Source organism: Lepisosteus oculatus, chromosome 14 (genome assembly GCF_040954835.1).
Source record: "Lepisosteus oculatus isolate fLepOcu1 chromosome 14, fLepOcu1.hap2, whole genome shotgun sequence".
Taxonomy (NCBI): domain Eukaryota; kingdom Metazoa; phylum Chordata; class Actinopteri; order Semionotiformes; family Lepisosteidae; genus Lepisosteus; species Lepisosteus oculatus.
Window position 1 is genome coordinate 53,358,459 of NC_090709.1, and position 21,786 is coordinate 53,380,244.

General features: G+C 53.2%; 1 long non-coding RNA gene across 1 annotated transcript; it reads right to left on the reverse strand.

Moving 5' to 3' along the window:
* Positions 1-359: 359 nt before the first annotated feature.
* On the reverse strand, positions 360-4,473 carry LOC138242987 (uncharacterized). The gene is made up of 4 exons (XR_011191858.1): positions 2,494-4,473; positions 1,633-1,701; positions 1,012-1,104; positions 360-497 (listed from the first exon to the last, which is right to left on the reverse strand). It is a non-coding gene; the product is annotated as an uncharacterized lncRNA (long non-coding RNA).
* Between the last annotated feature and the right edge of the window lie 17,313 nt (positions 4,474-21,786).

Consider the following 21,786-nt stretch of genomic DNA (forward strand, 5'->3'; position numbering starts at 1 on the left):
GAGAAAAGAACAGAAAGTCAGAAGGACAGAGAAAAGGACGGACAGACAGACAGACAGACAGACAGACAGACAGACAGACAGACAGACAGACAGACAGACAGACAGACAGACAGACAGACAGACAGACAGACAGACAGACAGACAGACAGACAGACAGACAGACAGACAGACAGACAGACTCTGCCCCACTTGCCTCGTCAGACATCTCAGCCTCTCTCCTTGCCCTCCGCACTGGGGAGCCCCAGGCGGGGCCTGGCGGGGCCGGGCGGGCGATGGGGGGCAGGACGGGCGGGGGCAGCGGCAGGGGCACCGCCCCAGGCAGCAGGGGGGGCCGGAGGGGGGGGGGCCGGGGGCGGGGAGCGGGTTGGGCTCTCGGGCGAGGAGGGGGGGGACACCGAGCGGGACAAGCCGGGCGACCCCGGGAGCTCCAGCTGCAGCTCAGCCGCCCTCTCCAGCTTCTGGACGAGCTCGGGGAAGCACGAAGACACCACGGGATTCTGTCCAGCGGGGAGAGGGGGAGACACAACGCAGGGGGGATGAGGAGCAGAGATTACGCCTGGACAGGTGAGTGTGTCCAGTTTGTCCAGTGAGAGTGTGGACAGGTGAGTGTGTACAGTGTGTCCAGTGAGAGTGTGGACAGGTGAGTGTGTACAGTGCGTCCAGTAAGAGTGTGGACAGGCGAGTGTGTACAGTGCGTCCAGTAAGAGTGTGGACAGGCGAGTGTGTACAGTGTGTCCAGTAAGAGTGTGGACAGGCGAGTCTCTACAGTGTGTCCAGTAAGAGTCTGGACAGGTGAGTGTGTACAGTGTGTCCAGTGAGAGTGTGGACAGGTGAGTGTGTACAGTGTGTCCAGTGAGAGTGTGGACAGGTGAGTGTGTACAGTGCGTCCAGTAAGAGTGTGGACAGGTGAGTGTGTACAGTGTGTCCAGTAAGAGTCCGGACAGGCGAGTGTGTCCAGTGTGTCCAGTAAGAGTGTGGACAGGTGTGTCCAACAGTAAGAAGCTGTCTTACCCTGTAACCCAGCTCAGGGGTGTTAGGGGGTGCTCTGTCTCCTCCTCAGATCTCACCTTCAGGTCTGGTGAAGTGACAGACCACAAGGAGACGCTGGAAACGAGGACACAAGACAGAGGTCAGGTCCACAGAGCTCACTCAATCACTACAGCAAGCAGAGACCTCTCGGCCATCAGGACTCTGGGGGTCAGAGTGGGGAGCTGTAGGGTATCGGGAGTTTAGGGGTCAGTGTGGGGAGCTGTAGGGTATCGGGAGTTTAGGGGTCAGAGTGTGGAGCTGTAGGGTATCGGGAGTTTAGGGGTCAGTGGGGGGAGCTGTAGGGTATCGGGAGTTTAGGGGTCAGAGTGGGGAGCTGTAGGGTATCGGGAGTTTAGGGGTCAGTGGGGGAGCTGTAGGGTATCGGGAGTTTAGGGGTCAGAGTGTGGAGCTGTAGGGTATCAGGAGTTTAGGGGTCAGTGTGGGGAGCTGTAGGGTATCGGGAGTTTAGGGGTCAGAGTGGGGAGCTGTAGGGTATCGGGAGTTTAGGGGTCAGTGGGGGGAGCTGTAGGGTAGATGTGGGGCACCGGGCCCACCACAGGGCGGCCGGTCCAGTCTCGCGGAAGGCGATCGGGTCAGACTTACGGAAAAGCACCGGGACTTGGGCCGGGATCTCTCCCGCTGCCAGTCCGGGTTCTGCCTGACCGGTGTGACCTGTGAAGACGCCAAACAGCCCATCTCCGAGACAGCTCTGACCAAATAGCCCATCCCAGTCGTGTCGAGACTAGAGGCCTTGGGCAGTCTCTACAGTGTGTCCAGTGAGAGTGTGGACAGGTGAGTGTGTACAGTGTGTCCAGTGAGAGTGTGGACAGGTGAGTGTGTACAGTGTGTCCAGTGAGAGTGTGGACAGTGTGTCCAGTGAGAGTCTGGACAGGTGAGTCTGACCAGTGTGTCCAGTGAGAGTCTGGACAGGTGAGTGTGTACAGTGTGTCCAGCAAGAGTCTGGACAGGTGAGTGTGTACAGTGTGTCCAGTAAGAGTCTGGACAGGTGAGTCTGACCAGTGTGTCCAGTAAGAGTCCGGACAGGTGAGTGTGTACAATGTGTCCAGTAAGAGTCTGGACAGGTGAGTGTGTACAATGTGTCCAGTAAGAGTCTAGACAGGTGAGTCTGTACAGTGTGTCCAGGAAGGGTCTGGGACGTCCAGAGGCAATCTGTACTCTCAGAAGGGCCATAATGGACCCGCGACCCTGTCTCTTGAGCCGAGGCGCGTCTTCAGTCAAGATCACCACTGGAAGTGTCTCTCCTTGTCTGGAGGTGTTACCGTGAGACCTGGTCTGTCAAGCGATTTGCGCTGCTATGTGTATGAAAGGTGCTCTATCAGTCAAGTTTATTATTATTATTATTATTATTATTATAATACAGCGAGCGCTGCTGGGGGTGGAGAGGTCAGTCGGAGGAGGGCTGGACGCTGGACGCTGGACGGCGGGCGGGAGGGGTGGACTTACGACGCCTCGCCGGGCCCGGGTCCTGCTGCGACCGCGCACGGCCGTGCGGCATCTCTGTTGGTGCATCGTCCTGCCGAGACAAGCAGAGTCACAGAGGGGAGGGGAGGGGGCGGAGCCACACAGCTGGGCGGCTTGTTCCCCACCCCCACCCCCCTCTGTGTACAGTAGAGCCTCCTGTCCTGATTGGAGGAGCTCAACCAGCTGTGTCCTGAGAGAAGCCAGGGTATCGGCTTCAACCACACGGGCTGGGCGGCTTGTTCCCCACCCCCACCCCCCTCTGTGTACAGTAGAGCCTCCTGTCCTGACTGGAGGAGCTCAACCAGCTGTGTCCTGAGAGAAGCCAGGGTATCGGCTTCACCCACAGGGCTAGGCGGCTTGTTCCACACCCCTGCCACCCTCTGTGTAGAGGTGCACCTCCTCTCAATATCTTTTTACAGCACGATCACACCAATAAGAGTGGAGTAACGGTAAAAAAAAAACTTTTTCTCAACTTATTTTGTTATTTCTCACCAGCGGCGCTTTTGAGCGACTTACCGATTTCACGGGGATACTGAAGAGCGATTCTGAAGCTGAAACTAACGATCGAAGTCGAAGTAACTTTATTGGAAGAAACACATGTTTAGAAAGGACTCTATAGTCCTTTCCTCCTCCTCTCTCTTCACTCCTCTGAGCTCATGGGGCTCCGGCGCCGCCCCCCGCTAGAATCCGCCGCTCTGTGACGTCAGGCGGCTCATTGTGAAGCCCCCGTGACGTCACACCCAGCCAGGTGTCCCTGTACGACCCCGGTAGTCGCCACCTCGGACAGGCAGGGGAAACGGGTCCAGCTGTTTCCGGCCCAAGGGTGACAAAAGCTGCACTTGAATTTAAAGACAAAATCATGTCGAGGGCGCATTCAGCACCCCCACGTCCAACACGGGTTTCCGTGGGGTGGGGATCAGTAAAATAGACACCCCCCCTACCCCCAAGTCAAAGAAAGACCGACCTCCACCCCCCTCTAGCGCCCAAGGGCGGAAATTTCGGGCCACGCCACGTCCAAAAAACACGAGTCCCCCCCAACGTCCTGCGGGGAAAAGAGACGCCATTTTCTTTTCCGAGCGCTGCGTGGGACCTCACGACCCCCCCAAAAAAATGGGTTTCGCAGACGAGGAAAACCAGATACATCGACCTCTCTACAACACCACCCGGCTGTTTTTGTTTCAGACCGTGGGAAAAAAATAAATAAAATTTTGCCCCTCACCGACCGCCGCGCAAAAAAACACAACTTCACGCTACAGAAACGGCCTGTGTGAGGGGGGGCATGGGAAAAAAATAAAACCTGCGTGTTTTCGGCAGAGTAAGCTCAACGGGGAAACTCCCTGAATCTCGGGGTTGCTTCTTGAACCCCGAAAACGACCTTTTTTCTCTCGTTTTCTTGGTGTCTGGGACGTTCACGAACCCCGCCGCGTCGGTGCGATTCCCAGCGGGACTTGAACATAGCCCCCCCCCGTGGGGACACAGTGCCCCCGTGTGGCCAAGAGGACCACCACCTGCAGGGCTGAGCTTTTACTGCCGTGTCCCGCTTTCACTCTGGCGATGAAGGAGGGAATCAAGGAGGAGAATTAATATTGTGATCCACCAGTCCATCACAGTACACACACACACCCTGGACAGGACAGCAGTCCATCACAGGACACACACACACTCACACACCCTGGACAGGACAGCAGTCCATCACAGGACACACACACTCACACACCCTGGACAGGACACCAGTCCATCATAGGACACACACACTCATACACCCTGGACAGGACTCCAGTCCATCACAGGACACACACACTCACACAACCTGGACAGGAGAGCAGTCCATCACAGGACACACACACACTCACACCCTGGACAGTACACCAGTCCATCACAGGATGTTCAGTGCCTCTCTCTAATAAAGTAGAAATGCGACATTAAACTCCGTTCGAAACGGGAGAAATCACCAGGACACGATACACCTTGCTCCGGACGATGGGAGAAGACCTGTACCTTCACGAGTCCGGGTTGTGAAAACTTCTTCTGGCAGTTCAAAACGTTTCGAAGAGACTACAGCGCTACCCTGTGTTCCATTTCTATCATGTATTATTATACAGTCATAAGTATCTGTCCTGATCACAGAGTCCCCCTCTCACTGCCAGGACAGGAGCCCAGTGCAGCACGAATAATCATAATAATTAATAAGTCTGGACTCTCCACTCAGAGCTCTTCCCAGGTCAGGGGGATCCCCTCCAGCCCCCCCAGTGTGCAGCCCCCACCTGGATGATGCTCCAGTCCGCTCAGCACACAGCAGCTCTCAGTGGGGAGGAGAGCAGAAGGATGGAGCCAGTTCAGAGAGGGGGGTGATTAGGAGGCCATGATGGGTCAAGACCACGGGGGGAATCAGGCCAGGACACTGGGGTAACACCCCTACTCTTCTCCAGAGACACCCCGGGATTGTTAATGAGCACAGAGAGTCAGGACCTCGGTTTGACGTCTCATCCGAAGGACGGCGCCTGTTTACAGTCCAGTGTCCTCTGTCACTATACTGGGGCATCAGGACCCACACAGACCGCAGGGTGAGAGAACCCCCTACCGGCCCCACTAACACCTCTCCCAGCAGCAACCTTAGTTCTTATTGTCAAGAAGGAAAGAATATTAGGAACATGAAAAGGCTGAATGTCTTAAATGCATTTTTTTATACTGAAACAGAGGAGCACACACACGTCATTACAAACGCACACCCGCACAGAGACGTTCTCAAGTGCCTTGTTCATATTTATGGGCTCCAACAGGAACAAAAAACGCCAGCCTGACAACTCGAGCATTCAAACCAAGAACCCAACACGTACTCACGTTGGCAGCCTGTGCATCCAGAACGTATCATTTCTTGAAAGGGATTGCTGTCCGCATGCACATCTGAATCCCAAACAGAATCTCTAGTAAAATACGATCATTTGTGAAATAGGCAAATGACTGTCTCAGGGGCCCATTCCTCATTCTCAAGACACATGTATGCAGTACGTACACCATGCATTGAGCAATAGGGACTGAAGACACCACAGGTAAGGTTAGAAGTCATTCTGAGGTGCCACATGTGAGGGATACAGCTAGGCATCTTAAATGCAGGGTTTGAGAGCCCTTTCAGGAGCACTGCATCCTTTGAGACAGACCCGTGCATGTTAAAGAAATTATCATTTCTTTCAGCATTAGGGACTAAATATACTAAACGTATGATGCTTAAATATTATTTTCACATATATTAATGTAATAAATGATTGCCTATGCTTTATGCACTACTTCACTGCTTCACTGCTCTATGCCGTCTGGAAATAAATCCTCAGACTGCTTACTGCCCTGGGCATTTACCAATAAATTACAGGAGCACATCTATATATCACTGCGTTGAAGCAGGAGACACACAGTCACTGCAAACACATCCTAAATACAGTGTTCCAGCACCTCTGACCTCATCCAGAACGTATCATTTCTTGAAAGGGATTGCTGTCCGATTGCACATCTGAATCCCAAACAGAATCTCTAGTAAAATACGATCATTTGTGAAACAGGCAAATGACTGTCTCAGGGGCCCATTCCTCATTCTCAAGACACATGTATGTAGTACGTACACCATGCATTGAGCAATAGGGACTGAAGACACCACAGGTAAGGTTAGAAGTCATTCTGAGGTGCCACATGTGAGGGATACAGCTAGGCATCTGAAATGCAGGGTTTGAGAGCCCCTCCAGGAGCACTGCATCCTTTGAGACAGACCCGTGCATATTAAACAAATGATTATTTCTTTCAGCATTAGGGACTAAATATACTAAACGTATGATGCTAAAATGTTATTTTCACATATATTAATGTAATAAATGATTGCTTATGCTTAATAAACAAATCTAATTAAAATAAAAGCTTAAGTTTTGTATTTATCTTGTACCATAGAACATTATTTTCTTTGTATTTCAAGCCCACAAAGTGTCCAAATGACACACTACATGATATAAGGAAGATTATCACATGCATATCGGTATTATCTTTCTTATGAAAATGCATTCCTTTCATTACCTTTTACTTTTTAAAATGAACTCAAATTGTGTATAATGTAATAATTTAAGTAGAGGACGCCTTCACTGTCCTGACTCTCCGCTGTGTCTCTGATCCTGTCTCTGTCTGTGGCTCTTCTCTCAGTGTATCTGATCTCCTCCATGAGGACTCCTTCACTATGTTGACTCTCCGCTGTGTCTCTGATCCTGTCTCTGTCTGTGGCTCTTCTCTCAGTGTATCTGATCTCCTCCATGAGGACTCCTTCACTGTCCTGACTCTCCGCTGTGTCTCTGATCCTGTCTCTGTCTGTGGCTCTTCTCTCAGTGTATCTGATCTCCTCCATGAGGACTTCTTCACTGTCCTGACTCTCCGCTGTGTCTCTGATCCTGTCTCTGTCTGTGGCTCTTCTCTCAGTGTATCTGATCTCCTCCATGAGGACGCCTTCACTGTCCTGACTCTCCACTGTGTCTCTGATCCTGTCTCTGTCTGTGGCTCTTCTCTCAGTGTATCTGATCTCCTCGATGAGGACGCCTTCACTGTCCTGACTCTCTCCTGTGTCTCTGATCCTGTCTCTGTCTGTCTGTGGCTCTTCTGTGAGTTTGACCTTGAGAGATCTGTAATGCTGAGTTCTCACTGGAGCAGTCCGATATGATGGTCAATAAAAGGTCCAGCAAAGTCAAAGCTGGTCGCTCCCAGAACAGGACAACGCAAGCTCAAGTATCAATTCATGACGTTTGTGGGTTTTAATGGATCCGGCCTGAGCAAGCCTGGTTCAGTTAGCAAACGGGCGGCCCACGATCGGCTTTCAACTCATTTCACAACTGCGGTCTCTCATCCTGTGTTTTGGGTTGTTTCAGAACGCCTGGAGAAAACGGACTCCGACTACTGCCTGGCGCAAACCCCACTCCCAGCTGGTAACGGTGAGATCCGAAGACCTTTTAGAACAGGACTTGTAAATATTCCCCTTCCATCGTCGTCAGAAGTATGAAGTGGCTCTGCGGGTTTTTTTTAAAAACCCAGCAACACCGACTTTGTCTTCACCCGCAGCGGAGCAGGTCAAGGTTTATCCCTGCGCTGGAAGGACAGGAAAAGAGACGCGGCGTTTCGGCCGCGGAGCCTCCTTCGGGCGCGTGAAGCCGGAAAAGACCACAGTCGAAATGTCGCGTCTCTTTCCCCTCTCTCTCGGCTGCGTGGAACGATCCCGTACCTGCTGCCTCTGCGGCCTGCGGGTGGCCGACACGGCCCCCTCCCTGACCGTTATCCCTACCTGCCGCGCGTCTTCAGCGACGCTTCCCTGACCGTTATCTCTCTCTTTCAGGAACCGCGGCACCGCAGGAATTCCACTACTCCGTGATCCAGGATCCCGGGCCCGCGGGCGGAAGTAGGTTTTGCCTTCTCGCGTGTAAGGGCTCGCAGGGCTCAAACAGCAGCGGCGGGGTGCGGCGAGACGCCTGTGGTACGCAGGCTTGCTAGGTCAGTGCGAGGTGAAGTTGGGGCAGAGCCCCTGGACCCCAGCCCCACCACCGGGAGCTCTGCTAAGTGGTGGGTTGGGCAATCATTACTGGATACGAGTGTCAAGTGTCGACACGAGTGTGAGCAGCGTCGATTCGAGTGTGAACGGTGTCGACACGAGTCCTGTTGGTCAGTACAGTGTCAATGCGAGTGTGAACAGTGAGTCCGGTTCTGTACAGTGTTAACTCATTGAATTCCTTCATGCTCTGCACAGTGTTAACGGGTGAGAACACGTGTTTTACTCTTTGCAGAATTAACACAGACAGATACTGCTGTTGAATACTCCACAGTCAACAAACCCCGAGCCGCACAAAGTAAAGATCTTTTACTTCTATCTATTAAACTAGCAGAAATAAAACATCATGATAACTTCTTGCTGCTTTGTCCAGTTTTAACACAAGTGTGAACATTTGTAATAATAGTGAGTCCTGCTGTTGTGTACAGCGTGAATACAAGCGTGATCAGTGAATCCTGTTGTTGTGTACAGTGTCAATACGAGCGTGAACAGTGAGTCCTGTCGTCTGAACAGTGTCAATACGCGTGTGAACAGTGAGCCCTGTTGTTCAGTATGGTGTTAACATAAGTATTGACCCGTATCCTGTTCTCTACAGACATCACACTACCCAACAGTGATGTGGAGTACGCCACCGTCAACAAACCGAGAGCAGCACAAAGTGAGGACTTTTTTAACTCTTTACCACAGTATAAAACCCACAGGAGTAATGAGAATGACACTAAAAACAACAACACTGATAGTGAACAAGAGATTTTGAACAATACACATTCTAGTCAGTTTAAATACCCACAGACCTGACCGTTGGAAGTAGTAAAAAAATGCAAATTATTTTTTTTCTGCGTGCAGGTTTTCTAAGAACTGAAGAAAGGTTAAAAATGAAAGAACGCCATTCGGTTTTTCAAGCCTGTCTGGTAGTTAGTGATTAATTGGACCCATGATTTAATCCACCTGTATCTGGAGAGAAGCCAGGGTATCGGCATCAACAACAAGACGGGGCAGCTTGTTCCCCACCCGCCTCTGTGTAAAGACGCGTCACCCATTCTTGGTTTTATTTTCACCTTTCACTATATGTGAAGAATTCCAAAAGGTGCACAAATGCTCAGGAGCTATTCTGTGGTTCAGCGATGTCTCTGGAGCCTTTTGTCACAGTGTGTGACTTCCCTGTGTGTCTCCCCGAACACAGGGTCTGACTGAAGGGGCACTGACCTGCAGGAATGGGAGGAGACCGAGCTGGGACGGTTCTGCCACGTCAGCGAAACTCTGGACCCCGACTTCATCTGCCAAAGAAACAGCAGCGTCAATTAACTCAGCCAGCGAGTTCAACTGTCGCCTCCCTTCTCTCCATCTCTGTGTGTCCCATCTCTTCATAACCCGTCTCCTATCAATCCTACTGTGTTTCATTTACTCTTCCTCACTCTGTCTCCTGTCCGGTTGTCTGCACTTAAAACTGAGGTATTTCCTGTGATCTCCTCTCTCTCGCTGTGTCTCCTGTCCTGTGGGTTTGTTACTGAGGGATTCTCTGTGATCTCCTCTCTCTCGCTGTGTCTCCTGTCCTGTGGGTTTGTTACTGAGGGATTCTCTGTGATCTCCTCTCTCTCTCACTGTGTCTCCTGTCCTGTGTGTTAGTATGTTTGTTACTGATGTATTTCCTGTGATCTCCTCTCTCTCACTGTGTCTCCTGTTCTTCAGTGTTTTAATCCTCTTAAATTTATTAGCTCATTCCTCTCTCACTCACTGCGACTCCTATCCATTCTGTGTTCAGTTCCTCTGACTTGCCTCTTGCATCAGCGCTAGCAATATCATGCATCTATTTAATTTAAAATTATTGATCTGTCACCTTGATAGTTCGATCTCTGCTACAGTTAGCATAGATGGCACAATTAAAAGGACGATGAGCTCAACATCTGTGTGCGTCTAATTAACTGAACCGTACAGAACATCCTGCCTCAGCTAGTCTCTCGCTGGCGGGGTCGCCCATCGGCTAGGCCACGTCTCCAGGAAAATCTGCGGACTGGACACTGCGGGAGGGTGGGGCTGTGTTTCCGCACGAACGCCGGAAATCACTCAGGATCTCCAGAGAAACTCCTGTAGCCTTACAGCATCACAGTCACAGGCCTCAGCATTGCAACTGTATAATATCAAACGCCCAGACACCCTGAGGTGAGACCGACCAGTCTGAAGTATTACCTGTAAACACCTGTAAACGTCCACTTAGCGCAGAGGTGGGGCGGACAGTCAGTTTTCTGGGGAGAAAAAAAACAACACCAGGAATCTAGCATACTGAAAGGATCATGGAGTGATGATCTGGCTGAACCCGCTTGGCTGAGGGCTCCTGGCCAGAGGACGAGGAGGCTGGGACCCCCCCTGCACAGCGAGGAGGAGTGACCAGGGGGGCAGCTACACAGGTGGAGACGGGGTGAGAGAGGGACGCGAGGGTGAGAGGGGGATCACGTGCAGTATTGACAGTGTTTCAGGAGAGGAGTCAGGAGTGATTGCTAAAATATCGACAGCCGAGTCTGACCGAACTAGGGTGTGGCCATCCCTCTCGAACTTTCATCACAAATTCCTGTCTTCCTGCGGTGTCTCTGAGGAAGCTACCATTTTTCACTGGCTAATAAGAGGTGGAAGAGGTGTTAGTGGGACAGCAGGGGGGCGCTCATCCTGCGGTCTGATACCCCAGTATAGTGACGGGGTACACTATACTGTAAATAGGCGCCGTCCTTCGGATGAGACGTAAAACCGAGGTCCTGACTCTCTGTGGTCATTAAAAATCCCAGGGCGTCTCTCGAAAAGAGTAGGGGTGTAACCCAGGCGTCCTGGCCAAATTTCCCATTGGCCCTTACCAATCATGGCCTCCTAATAACCCCCCTCTCTGAACTGGCTTCATCCCTCTGCTCTCCTCCCCACTGAGAGCTGCTGTGTGGGGAGCGTTCTGGCGCACTATGGCTGCCGTCGCATCATCCAGGTGGGGGCTGTACATTGGTGGCAGTAGTGGGATTCCCCATTCCCTGTGCAGCGCTTTGAGTGGAGTGTCCAGAAAAGCGCTATATAAGTGTAAGCAATTATTAGTAAGGCCCCTCAGTAGTTGAGATCTCTGTTATACCCATCTAGAAACATGCAATCAGCATGTTATTGATGAAGCAATAGTCACAACATTATTCCACACCTCTAACCCTGCACTAGGGGGCATGCTCCATGCTCGGGCCAGGGTCAGAGGTGGGTTATGATGACAGTCATGCTTTCTACACCTTATACTGAGCTCAGAAATGGACCGAGCGGACATCTTACGAGCAGATCCCTCCGCGTATAAAAAGGCAACTTGTCTCGGCAAAACTACCACGGATTCACATCCGAAACATGATAAAAAGGCAAAAACACCACACTTGGAATGCAAACGTACCCTAAAAAGGAAACACGGTTTTAAAACCAACTTGATTTTCCCCCGGAGAAACCTTTTTATGGACACATCGCATCTATTACACATGTATGACTAAATATAAAGATTAAACTTAATATAAGAAGTCATGACATATCACACATGACAAAGTCTGGTCCAGAATAAACAGTTTCCACTGACCCACCTTTATTTACCCTGGTCACTCACTTCTATTAACTGTTTAACTGGGTAACAAATTAATATTTGTTTCAATTTGGGATCTACACCTGGGAGCCCTGAAATGTTGGCCAGAGGGGAGAAGCTTATATTCAGACGTGAGAATATATTAAAAAAGATCTGATGTTGTTTTTCACCTGTCTAATCAAAGCTTGTTCAAAAAAATTATCTGATTATAGGACACACGAGTTTATAATCATACTCATTCCACTTTTTAACCCCGTATATATGCACAATATGAAACGTATATACACTAAATCTCACGTGTGACTCCCATAATATACATTTCTTTACGAAAATTAGGAACACTTATTACAATTATCAACCCCCCATGACGAGGCAATATTTCATACCTTTGTTTCTTTGTGGGTTCAAAGTTCTGTCCTGTCGTTTCACACGTAATGTTTTGGTAGTTATCTCAATTTTCCTTTGCAATTATCTCCAAGATCATCATCAACTTTTTGTAAAACGCTATGCACAACTGATATTTAAAGAAAGTCCCGTACCAAAAGGTCTTCGTAGGGAAAGACAACTTTTTTTTCCTTACGTCAGTCGCTACACGGTTACTCTTAAAATCCATTGATCGCCTTTAAAAAAAAGTTTCGTTTTTTATTGTGGTTCACTGACATTTCTGTCACAATTCTGAGGGACCCCAAATAAAATTCACTTGCCGGTATAAAGACGCCGGCGAGGTTAAGACAGGTATCGAGACACCTGCGTATCTAACGGACGTTTAAAATAAAAAAAATGGCGTGTAATGTTGCGAAGGGCTACTGTTTTTTTATAGGTTGTCAATTGTAAGGGACGTGGGTCGCGACAGAAATACTGGTCGGGTGGGAAAAGGTTTATTGATGGTTTATTGTACCGCAACGGTCACAATTGACTCACCAGCAAAGATGGCGCCGAGGCCACATCGACTCCCTCCCGCCCTGCCTCGCACCGAAGCTCGAGCTGCGGAGCGCAACGCCGAACTGCCGGTCCGCGGGCGCCGGACATAGACGTCATAACCCCTTCCGAGGCGCAGGAATTATAGATCACTGTAGTTTCTTCTGGACCTGGGTTAGGGACAGTGTGCCCTCCGTGAGAGTCTTCTGAGGAAGACAGTGTCTCATGGGTGTCCAGGCTGGGTACCATCTGTCCATCACAGGACACACAGACACACACACTCACACACCCTGGACAGGACACCAGTCCATCACAGGACACACCCACACTCACTCACACACCCTGGACAGGACACCAGTCCATCACAGGACACACCCACACTCACTCACACACCCTGGACAGGACACCAGTCCATCACAGGACACACACACCCTGTATAGGACACCAGGCCATCACAGGACACACAGACACACACACTCACACACCCTGGACAGGACAGCAGTCCATCACATGACACACACACACTCACTCACACACCCTGGACAGGACAGCAGTCCATCACAGGACACACACACACTCACTCACACACCCTGGACAGGACAGCAGTCCATCACAGGACACACACACACCAGGTCCAGTTTTCCCAGAAGCCAATTAGCCCAAAAGCCTGTCTTTGGACCCGGAGAACACAGGAAGACCATGCAGACTCCACACAGACAGTCCCCCCCCCCCCCGGGTCCAGACCCCAGAGCCCCCCCGCGCTGAACCCCTCCGTACAGACGGCCGCACACAGCTCCGTTGTTCCCGATTCCCGAGGTGATCTGTTAAAAGAAGCCGGTGTGTTGTCTCCAGGTGAGGCCCGCAGCCCGACGCCGGTGGTGGTGGTGGTGGCGGCGGCAGAGAACGCGGCGCCGGTGCCGACGACGAGCGGGGCGCCCCCCCCCCCTGTGAGCTCCTCGACGTCGGGGCCGCGGCCCGCCCCGGCGACATCGCCCCCCGATCCGGCAGGCGGCCGGTCTCCCGCAGGGAGAAGACGATGAAGCAGCTGGGGAAAGTGTCTTCCGTCCGAGGTAGGAGCAGCAGGGCTGGGCGTTTTGTTGGAGCGAAGTCCCCCTCCGGATAACCCATGAACCCCGTCTCTACTGTCACTCCAGTCAGGACAGGAGGCTCTTCTGTACACAGAGGGTGGTGGAGGTGGGGAACAAACCGCCCAGCCCTGTGGTTGAAGCCGATACCCCGGCTTCTCTCCAGACACAGCTGGCTGAGCTCCTCCAGTCAGGACAGGAGGCTCTACTGTACACAGAGGGTGGTGGAGGTGGGGAACAAGCCGCCCAGCCCTGTGGTTGAAGCCGATACCCTGGCTTCTCTCCAGACACAGCTGGCTGAGCTCCTCCAGTCAGGACAGGGGGCTCTACTGTACACAGAGGGTGGCGGGGGTGTGGAACAACTCCTTTGTTCGGGGCCTTGGGGCATTCTTGTTGTGAAAGGCGCTATATAAAAAAACTCAATTGAAATTGAATCTTACAGGTTTGGGTTTCAAAAACGTAACGACACTCCTCACGCCCGAGCGCCGCCGGTCTGTGACGTAACGTATCCTTACACAACCATGACGGTTTCATCATGGACACCACGAAAGCCCGAAAAGTGGTCGACGTTTTAATTTGGCAACGGCACGATGGATTCCAGTTTTTTTTTTTATTTTGGAGGCCAAAGAGGACAAAAAAGGAAACGTCCGGAGTGGATCGATGGTCATCTCTGCGGTTGTTCTGATGTTCTGGAAAAAAACAAAACAAAAAAAAAACGGCTCGCTTGCCCGATCGTGTAGTGTTTCCACACCCCACGCAAATCAACTTCTCTTCGCTCCCGGGGGCTCGCCGCCCGCCGCACCCCTCTCACGTGATAGGGGCTTCCCCCGGCTGTGACGTACTTACCCTACCCCCTTCGGCCAACGTCATACCGAAGGTCGCGCTTCGGACCGCGGCGATGTTGACGGACTGTCTTATAGCTGATAAGGGTTTAAATTTCGACTTAAGGAGTTGGCCATCGTTATATTTCACGAGGTATAATACGGGGGGAAAAAGAACATTTATATGTATCAACCTACTAGTAATACTGGGTGGATGTCACGTTCCCCAAAGTTCAGTGCCTCTCTGTAATAAAGTAGAAACGCGACATTAAACTCCGTTCGAAACGGGAGAAATCACCAGGACACGATACAACTGACGTCCGGAAAAAAAAAAGAAAAAAAGAACTCCTATTCCCATTTGTAATGACCCCGTCGTGTTTTTCCCGGTGTACGCTTCTCTTTCGGAGACCGTTTCTCTCTGGTGTTGTTTTGCTGTTGGAATAAATGCCGAGGTGACCCTTCTGTGTGGAGTCTGCGTGTTCTCTCCAGCGGGTCGTTTCCTCCACCGCAGGGGCTGGTCAAACCGGGGTCTCCCAATCGTCACAGAAGTGTGTGTCGTTTTGGGTGGTGGGGGGTGCATCGGGGATACTGCGCCCCGAGGGGGTGGCCTCTCACCTTGCTCCGGATTAAGGGAGCCTGTACCTTCACGAGTCCGGGTTGTGAAAACTTCTTATATTAATAATTAATAAGTCTGGACCCTCCCCTCAGAGCTCTTCCCAGGTCAGGGGGATCCCCTCCAGTCCCCCCAGTGTGCAGCCCCCACCTGGATGATGCTCCAGTCCGCTCAGCACACAGCAGCTCTCAGTGGGGAGGAGAGCAGAGGGATGGAGCCAGTTCAGAGAGGGGGGGGTGATTGGGAGGCCATGATGGGTCAAGACCAGGGGGGGAATCAGGCCAGGACACTGGGGTAACACCCCTACTCTTCTCCAGAGACACCCCGGGATTGTAAATGAGCACAGAGAGTCAGGACCTGGGTTTGACGTCTCATCCGAAGGACAGCGCCTGTTTACAGTCCAGTGTCCCTGTCACTATACTGGGGCATCAGGACCCACACAGACCGCAGGGTGAGAGCGCCCCCTGCTGGCCCCACTCACACCTCTCCCAACAGCAATCTTAGGGGGGGGGAGGGAAAAAACCAAAAGCTAAACAGATTTTTTTTTTAAAAAATTTATTGATGCTTAACAAAAGGTCATCAGTCCAGTCTGGGACCCCTCAGCTTCAGTCCAGACTGGGGTCCCTCAGCATCGGTCCAGCACAGACTGGGGTCCCTCAGCTTCAGTCCAGTGCAGTCTGGGGTCCCTCAGCTTCAGTCCAGACTGGGGTCCCTCAGCATCGGTCCAGCGCAGTCTGGGGTCCCTCAGCTTCGGTCCAGACTGGGGTCCCTCAGCATCGGTCCAGCACAGTCTGGGGTCCCTCAGCTTCGGTCCAGACTGGGGTCCCTCAGCATCGGTCCAGCACAGTCTGGGGTCCCTCAGCTTCGGTCCAGACTGGGGTCCCTCAGCATCGGTCCAGCACAGTCTGGGGTCCCTCAGCTTCGGTCCAGTCTGGGGTCCCTCAGCTTCGGTCCAGCACAGTCTGGGGTCCCTCAGCTTCAGTACAGCACAGCCTGAGGTCCCTCAGCTTTGGTCCAGTCCAGTCTGGGGCCTCTCAGCTCCAGTCTAGTGCAGTCTGGGGCCCCTCAGCTCCAGTCCAGTCCAGTCTGGTGTCCCTCAGCTCCAGTGCAGTCCAGTCTGGGGTCCCTCAGCTTCAGACCAGCACAGTCTGGGGTCTCTCAGCTTCAGTCCAGCACAGACTGGAGTCCCTCAGCTTCGGTCCAGCACAGTCTGGGGTCCCTCAGCTTCGGTCCAGCACAGTCTGGGGTCCCTCAGCTTCAGTCCAGACTGGGGTCCCTCAGCTTCGGTCCAGCACAGTCTGGTGTCCCTCAGCTCCAGTCCAGTCTAGTGCCTCTCAGCTCCGGTCCAGTCCAGTCTGGTGTCCCTAGGCTCCAGTCCAGTCGTCTGGTGTCCCTCAGCTCCAGTCCAGTCCAGTCCAGTCCAGTCCAGTCCAGATCTTAGCAGGCACAGAACCAGGAAAGGAACCTGGAAAGAATATTGTTATTGCAGGTGTGAGGGACATAGACACAGACGTCACCATGACATCAAACAGCAAGAGGAGACTCCTCCTTGAATCACAGACACGACCGGGCGGCGCCCCCCTGTCTGCTCACCCGCCCCTCCTCTTCCTCTTCTTGCCCTTCCCGGCAGCCTGCTCCTCCTCTCCCTCGCTCTTCCTCTCCTGAGCTACGGTCTCCGCCACCTCCATCGGCTCGTCCTGATCTTCTGTCTCCACCGACACGCAGCTCAGGGACATCAAAAAGACGCATCGGCGCTTCTGAAGCAGAGACAGGAGAGTCACGTTAAGAGTCGGACTGGACACTCCAGGACATGAACACTGCACAGAGAGAGAGAGGGGGGTTCATACAGACACATGACTGGACACTCCAGTACATGAACACTGCACTGAGAGAGAGAGGGGTTCATACAGACACACTGACTGGACACTCCAGTACATGAACACTGCACTGAGAGAGAGAGAGGGGTTCATACAGACACACTGACTGGACACTGACTGGACACTGGACAGATGTAAAGAGAGGATCAGAGCATTACCCACCTTCTTTTTCTTCTGTCTCACAGGAGGTGGTGATTGGACCTCCTCCAGCTGGAGTCCGAGGAGGGAGAGAGGGGGCAGGAGAGGGACAGCACAGGGAGAGAAAGAGAGAGACAGGTGAGTCAAGTGTCCCAAGAGCACAGAGACTCTGCTGAGATCACACTCGCAGTGAGTGAGCCTGGGTGTAGCCCACTAATACTGACCCACTGGAAACCACAGGACAGAGAGGAGGAGAGAGACACACTGAGGACAGAGAGGAGGAGGAGAGAGACACTGACAGACAGGGCTGAAAGAGAGAGAGACAGAGAGGCAGGGACAGGCAGACAGCAGGACGAGAGAGACACTGACAGACAGGGCTGAAAGAGAGAGAGACACTGAGACCCAGGGACAGACAAGACGGCAAAACTCCACCACAGACAGGACAGGGGGCAGGGTGGGACCAGCACTGACCTCCTTCCTCTCTCCTGCCGGAAGAGCTGTCTCCACCTCCTCTTCCTCCTGCAAGTCAAGAGACAGGCTGAGAGAGAGACGGGCTGGCGGGACATCGGCGAACAGAGCTGAAGTCAGAGAGCAGAGGAGACAGGCCCAGCTGGGACAACGCAGGACAGACAGAGAGACAGACAGGGAGACACACGGAGAGACACAGGGAGAGAGACCCAGCTGGGACAACGCAGGACATACAGAGAGCAGGGAGACACACGGAGAGACACAGGGAGAGAGGCCCAGCTGGGACAACGCAGGACAGACAGAGAGCAGGGAGACACACGGAGAGACACAGGGAGAGAGACCCAGCTGGGACAACGCAGGACAGACAGAGAGCAGGGAGACACACGGAGAGAGAGAGGAGGGAGGGAGACCTAGCTGGGACAACGCAGGACAGACAGAGAGACAGGCAGGGAGACACACGGAGAGACACAGGGAGAGAGACCCGGCTGGGACAACGCAGGACAGACAGAGAGCAGGGAGACACACGGAGAGACACAGGGAGAGAGGCCCAGCTGGGACAACGCAGGACAGACAGAGAGCAGGGAGACACACGGAGAGACACAGGGAGAGAGACCCAGCTGGGACAACGCAGGACAGACAGAGAGCAGGGAGACACACGGAGAGAGAGAGGAGGGAGGGAGACCTAGCTGGGACAACGCAGGACAGACAGAGAGACAGGCAGGGAGACACACGGAGAGACACAGGGAGAGAGACCCGGCTGGGACAACTCAGGACAGACAGAGAGCAGGGAGACACACGGAGAGACACAGGGAGACAGACCCAGCTGGGACAACGCAGGACAGACAGAGAGCAGGGAGACATGGAAAGACACAGGGAGAGAGACAGGGAGAGAGGGACAGACACAGAGAAAAAGAGAGACTCAGACAGAAGGACAGAAAGACAGAAAGAGAGAAGTACAGATGGACAAAAAGACAGAGAAAAGGACAGAAAGACAGAAAAGGACAGAAAGACAGATGGACAGATGGACAGAGAAAAGGATAGATAGAGTGATGGATAGAAAGACAGAAAAAGACAGAAAGACAGATGGACAGAAGGACAGATGGACAGAGAAAAGAACAGAAAGACAGAAGGACAGAGAAAAGGACAGAAGGACAGGACAGAGAAAAGGACAGATGGACAGAGGGACAGATGGACTGAAGGATAGACGGACAGAAGGACAGACGGACAGACTCTGCCCCACTTGCCTCGTCAGACATCTCCGCCTCTCTCCTTGCCCTCCGCACCGGGGAGCCCCAGGTGGGGCCTGGCGGGGCCGGGCGGGCGATGGGGGGCAGGACGGGCGGGGGCAGGGGCAGGGGCACCGCCCCGGGCAGCAGGGGGGGCTCGAGGGGCATGGCGGGGTTGAAGGGGGGGCGGCGGGGCGGGGTGGGCAGGGGCCTGAGGGGGCCGGAGGGGGGGGCCGGGGGCGGGGGGCGGAGGGGGCTCTCGGGCGAGGAGGGGGGGGACACCGAGCGGAACGAGCCGGGCGAGCCCGAGCGGGACGAGCCAGGCGACCACGGGAGCTCCAGCTGCAGCTCGGCCGCCCTCTCCAGCTTCTGGACGAGGTTGGGGGAAACAGGAAGACACCACAGGATTCTGTCCAGCGGGGAGAGGGGGAGACACAACGCAGGGGGGATGAGGAGCAGAGATTACGCCTGGACAGGTGAGTGTGTACAGTGTGTCCAGTGAGAATGTGGACAGGTGAGTGTGTACAGTGTGTCCAGTCAGAGTCTGGACAGGTGAGTGTGTACAGTGTGTCCAGTAAGAGTCTGGACAGGCGAGTGTGTCCAGTGTGTCCAGTAAGAGTGTGGACAGGTGTGTCCAACAGTAAGAAGCTGTCTTACCCTGTAACCCAGCTCAGGGGTGTTAGGGGGTGCTCTGTCTCCTCCCCAGATCTCACCTTCAGGTCGTGTGAAATGCCGGACCACTAGGAGACGCTGGAAACGAGGACACAAGACAAAGGTCAGGTCCACAGAGCTCACTCAATCACTACAGCAAGCAGAGACCTCTCGGCCATCAGGACTGTGGGGGTCAGAGTGGGGAGCTGTAGGGTATCGGGAGTTTAGGGGTCAGTGTGGGGAGCTGTAGGGTATCGGGAGTTTAGGGGTCAGTGTGGAGCTGTAGGGTATCGGGAGTTTATGGGTCAGTGTGGGGAGCTGTAGGGTATCAGGAGTTTAGGGGTCAGAGTGGAGAGCTGTAGGGTATCGGGAGTTTAGGGGTCAGTGTGGGGAGCTGTAGGGTATCTGGAGTTTAGGGGTCAGTGTGGGGAGCTGTAGGGTATCGGGAGTTTAGGGGTCAGTGGGGGGAGCTGTAGGGTAGATGTGGGGCACCGGGCCCACCACAGGGCGGCCGGTCCAGTCTCACGGATGGCGATCGGGTCAGACTTACGGAAAAGCACCGGGACTTGGGCCGGGACCTCTCCCGCTGCCAGTCCGGGTTCGGCCTGACTGGTGTGACCTGTGAAGACGCCAAACAGCCCATCTCCGAGACAGCTCTGACCACATAGCCCAGCCCAGTCGTGTCGAGACTATGGGCCTTGGGCAGTCTCTACAGTGTGTCCGGTGAGAGTGTGGACAGGTGAGTGTGTACAGTGTGTCCAGTGAGAGTCTGGACAGGTGAGTCTCTACAGTGTGTCCAGTAAGAGTCTGGGACGTTCAGAGGCAATCTGTGCTCTCAGAAGGCTATAATGGACCTGAGACCCTGTCTCTTGAGCCGAGGCGTGTCCTCAGTCAAGATCACCACTGGAAGTGTCTCTCCTCGTCTGGAGGTGTTACCGTGAGACCTGGTCTGTCAAGCACTTTGCGCTGCTATGTGTGTGAAAGGTGCTCTATCAGTGAAGTTTATTATTATTATTATTATAATACAGCAAGCGCTGCTGGGGGTGGAGAGGTCAGTCGGAGGAGGGCTGGACGTTGGACGGCGGGCGGGAGGGGTGGACTTACAGGGCCCGGGTCCTGCTGTGACCGCGCACGGCCGTGCGGCATCTCTGTCGGTCCATCGTCCTGCCGAGACAAGCAGAGTCACAGAGGGGAGGGGAGGGGGCGGAGCCACACAGCTGGGCGGCTTGTTCCCCACCCCCGCCCTCCTCTGTGTACAGAAGAGCCTCCTGTCCTGACTGGAGGACCTCACCCAGCTGTGTCTGGAGAGAAGCCAGGGTATTGGCTTTGTTCCCCACCCCCACCCCCACCACTCTCTGTGTAGAGGTGCCAAAAAAACGGGCTTCGCAGACGAGGAAACCCAGGCACGTCGACCTCTACAACACCACCCGGCCGTTTCTGTTTCTGTTTCAGACCGTGGGAAAAAAAATAAATAAATAAAATGTCGCCCCTCACATTGATTGGACCTCCTCCAGATGTAAAGAGAGGATCAGAGCATTACCCACCTTCTTTTTCTTCTGTCTCACAGGAGGTGGTGATTGGACCTCCTCCAGCTGGAGTCCAAAGAGGGAGAGAGGGGGCAGGAGAGGGACAGCACAGGGAGAGAAAGAGAGAGACAGGTGAGTCAAGTGTCCCAAGAGTACAGAGACTCTGCTGAGATCACACTCGCAGTGAGTGACACCGACACTAACCAGCCTCAGGACAGCACTGCTAGAGCACCACAACCCAGACTCAACCACATCACAGCACAGATCAAACAGCAATATCTCACACACTGGGACACACACACACAAACACAACTTAAACTGGAATGCTACAGAACCTTAAACAGACAATACACACTAGCTGAATATTTGACCAAAATAAAAAATAACAAACAGAAACAGACCCTGACGAAGTACAGGCTCAGTGACCACAACCTGGCCATAGAAACTGGGCGACACAGGCAGACCTGGCTGCCCAGAGAGGACAGGCTGTGCTCCCACTGCCAGCGGGGAGAAATAGAGACAGAGGTGCACTTCCTACTGCACTGTGACAGATACTCTGGGATTAGAGAAACATTCTTCCCGAAATTCAGAAATCTAATCCCAGAGTTCCCACACCTGCCAGAATCACAACGGGTCCCAATCCTACTGGGAGAGGGAGGAGTGAACTCAGTTGATCTGGCAGCCCAGTATGTGATCTCCTGTCACAGCCTGAGGAACAGTGAGTCTGTCTCCCAATAATGCTCCAGCCGCCTACAGTATATGTCAATATTTTATAATATGTCTTTGTTGTAAATGTCTGTAACGTGTCT